Here is a 3,908-nt window from a genome sequence, read left to right as displayed (position 1 = left end):
TGGCCACACCCCCAGCGCCTTCCCGGAGGTGGGGAGCGGGAGAGGCGGCCGTTAGGGGGAGGGGGCGCTGTCCTGAGCCTCTGGAAGTCCTTTTCTGCCGAACAAGGAAGCGGTGCAGTTTGGAAGCCGTGGCAGGCGCCCAGAGCGCTTCTGAACCGGAGCCCGGGAGGGCAGGCCGGGGAGACGGGAAGCGCCCTCCCATCCCCCCCCAGCCCCACCAAGGAGACCCTCTGTCCACCACTGAGAAGGGGACCTCCTACGCCGGACCCCTAGCGGACTTAGTCTCCTCAGCCAGAGTCCTTTCCACCCCACCCCAGTGCTTCCAGTCTCAACGGCTGGAAACCAAACCGGGTGATGTGGGCAAGGGGTACAGGCCACCAACGAGGTGGCCCTGAGACGTTCATAGGCTCTCTTCCCACTTACCCCTTGCAACTTCCCCCTCCCTCGCAATCTCTCCAGGGCTCATTTGGGCCCCAGTCCACCCTGCCTTCCCCAGGACGGAATCCTTGAGCTCCCGCGGAGGGGGATGTTTGCTTCCACTGCCGAGGTCCACTCCTGGAGGGAGATTGGCCTGGGAGTTTGCCCCTCGTGATGTGCAAGCTGTGCGTTGAACAACTCCAGGGGGCACCATTCTTTGTAGTCATTGTATATCTGTATAGCTGTTGTGACAGATTCCCAGCAGGTGGCACTCAAGGATTCTGAGGAAGGGGTGCCTTTTTCTAACTCAGCCAGTGTTGCTATCTGGGATAGTGTAAGGGCTGGTTTGCCACTCCCTGAGATTCTATTGGTGCCAATGTTCCCCACCCTTGCCCCAATCCTAGGATTGAGAGGTGCGCTAGAGTAGCATTTGGAACAAAGACCCAGTTCCCAGTTCCTTCTCAGGTCCCCCTAATACTCACCCATCGTCCCCCACAAAGGCTTCTGCTATCCTGGAGGCGGTTTCAGAGTAAGGGCGCCTGTCCAGGCATAATCGGTTACCCACTGGATTTTTTTTTTTTTTTTTGGCTTGACTTGGCTTGGCCTAAAAAGCTTCAGGGCAACCAAGTTGAAATGCAGTTTAGAGATCCCCTTCCTGCTTCTCCTAGGGCAGTGGTCTTTCAGCCTTACAGGGGTTGGGCCATCTCCTGCTTTCTGCAAGTGCAGACTGCCTGGGTGATTGGAGGAAGAGAAAGGCTGGAAGCCAGACCTGTAGGGACAGACCAGAAAGTTGTAAACTGACGGCACCTACTGGCAACCATCAAGACTGCACAAAGGCTGGAGAGTTATGGCCAGGGACAAGATGCTAAGATTCTCTCCATTCCATCTCACAAAGTGGGGTCCCCTCTGTCCCATCTTCCTTGGAGAAGGACAAACAGAGCCAGGTTTCTCAAGTCCCTGGTGGAAGCCCAGCCTGAGCCTAATTTAGAAAACGGCTCCCAGCCCTGTCCCCCTCCATCATCACTGGACCCAGTTCTGCCACCAACTTATTGTGTGAACTTGGAGCTTGAATATACCTAACTATAAAATGGTAGATCGTCTCCACCCACCCCACCTCTTGAAGCTCTTGTGAGAATAAAATGGAACTAAGAAGGATAGTTCAATCCCAATGCCAGACTTGCCCCCTAGACAGCAAACCCAGGAGGGGTAAAGGTGCTGGGACACAGAGGCAGGACTGCAAGAGAGGCCGGACAGAAGCCAAGAGACATGCCTGGGATGAAGCATGAGTGCAGGTGAGTGTGGGAAATCCAGAAAGGTTTCCAGGTGAGACAGATGCCCATACCTCGACCCCAGCACTTCCCCAGCCACCCAATCCGTGCTTTGGTGTCCTACCCACCTCCGGTCACTGTCTGGGGTAATTCCAAGGAGGCAGGAGAATGGACAGGAGGAGGCCTTTCAAGCACCTCCCCACCATTCATGCAATACATGTTTACTGAACATCTGTTATGTGCCAGCTTTGTGTTATGTACTGGGGATACAGAGATGGCCAAGACCACTCTCTGTCCTCAAGGAGCCCACTACCTAGTGAGGGGAGACAGACAGGTATGGAAATGAAATAAGTTTAAGAGGTGCGCAGATGCCCTGGGGAGCTAAGGGGACTCAAAGGCACAGGTGGCCAGTTCTACATCCAGGGCATTGAGGAGGTGACCCTTGAGCCAGTGGTCTTCCATGCTAGAGGAAAAAGCACAGTGTTAGCATCCAGGCTGACCTGGATTCTAATTCCAGCTTTGTCATTGGACTCACTAGGGAACCTGAAAAAAGTCACTTGAGGTCTCTGAGCTTCAGGCCTTATCTGGAGAACAGGACTTTGCAGTAAGAAAGAAAGAGACAGACAGACCTGTGCAAAGTGCCCAGCTCATAGTAGGTGCCAAGTGTTTGCTCCCCTTTATTCCTCCCCTGCTGGAAACTGTAACTTCTCCACATGGCTGGAGATCCCCTAGTGGCACGACCTGTCTCCCCCACTGAACTGGAGGCTCTTGGAAGACTGGGTTTAGTGTGTCCCCTCTCCACTCCCACCCCCGTACCTGTGAGTATCTGGGAGAGGCTGCACATACATAAAGGACATGGGATTTGGAGTCAGAGGACTGAAGTTCAAGTTCCTGCACAGCCACTTAAGAGCTGTGACCTTGGATCTGCCACTTAACATTTTGGAGGATCATTATTTCATGCTTTGCTAAATATATATACAAATATTCATATTACCTTTTAATTCCATTTTTCCTTTTTTTTTTTTTGCACAGCTTGCAGGTACAGAGATTGAAACCTGGACCTTGGTGTTATCAGCACTACGATCTAACCAACTGAGCTAACCAACTAGCCCTTCCATGAACTTTTGAAGTATCCTTCAAAACTGTGTGTGTATATGAATATACAATTGAGTTTACCCCCACAGGATGGTTAGGAAAAACAATCAGCTAATGGACAAGAAAGGGCTCTAGAACCGAAGGAGAAGGGTGCAGGTGCAGGTGCCGTTTATCAGTTTTCTCCACCTGACTGCTACCTCCTTACGGACTGGGAGCTCCAACTAGGAGCCTTCCAAAGGCAGAAACCTGGCCCTCCCTCCCTGCCATCTTTCCAAGCCCAGGGCTCTACCGGAAAATGAAACNGGTTCAAGTTCCTGCACAGCCACTTAAGAGCTGTGACCTTGGATCTGCCACTTAACATTTTGGAGGATCATTATTTCATGCTTTGCTAAATATATATACAAATATTCATATTACCTTTTAATTCCATTTTTCCTTTTTTTTTTTTTGCACAGCTTGCAGGTACAGAGATTGAAACCTGGACCTTGGTGTTATCAGCACTACGATCTAACCAACTGAGCTAACCAACTAGCCCTTCCATGAACTTTTGAAGTATCCTTCAAAACTGTGTGTGTATATGAATATACAATTGAGTTTACCCCCACAGGATGGTTAGGAAAAACAATCAGCTAATGGACAAGAAAGGGCTCTAGAACCGAAGGAGAAGGGTGCAGGTGCAGGTGCCGTTTATCAGTTTTCTCCACCTGACTGCTACCTCCTTACGGACTGGGAGCTCCAACTAGGAGCCTTCCAAAGGCAGAAACCTGGCCCTCCCTCCCTGCCATCTTTCCAAGCCCAGGGCTCTACCGGAAAATGAAACCTTCTCCTGCACAGCATCCTTGTCTGTCCCTGCCTCCTGGGCACCCTGAGGACTGGGAAGATGCTCCTCCTGATAGACGTATGGATGAAGAAAATCCCCACTCTCTCGCAGCCTCTTCCATCCCACATCCTCATTGGCTTACTGTTTGTACAATTCCAAACCCCTGCTGGGCTCAGGCTGGGCTCTGTAGAGAATAGATAGGAAGAAAGAGAGCTTGCTTCCCAGGGGAAAGACACGGTCCTGCCCTCAGGGAACCCCCAATCTGATGGGCTTGCCCTAGGGAGCATCTTGTCTGATGGAACGGACAA

The sequence above is a fragment of the Galeopterus variegatus genome, unplaced genomic scaffold (genome assembly GCF_000696425.1).
Source record: "Galeopterus variegatus unplaced genomic scaffold, G_variegatus-3.0.2 Scaffold3536, whole genome shotgun sequence".
Taxonomy (NCBI): domain Eukaryota; kingdom Metazoa; phylum Chordata; class Mammalia; order Dermoptera; family Cynocephalidae; genus Galeopterus; species Galeopterus variegatus.
This window is presented reverse-complemented; position numbering follows the sequence as displayed.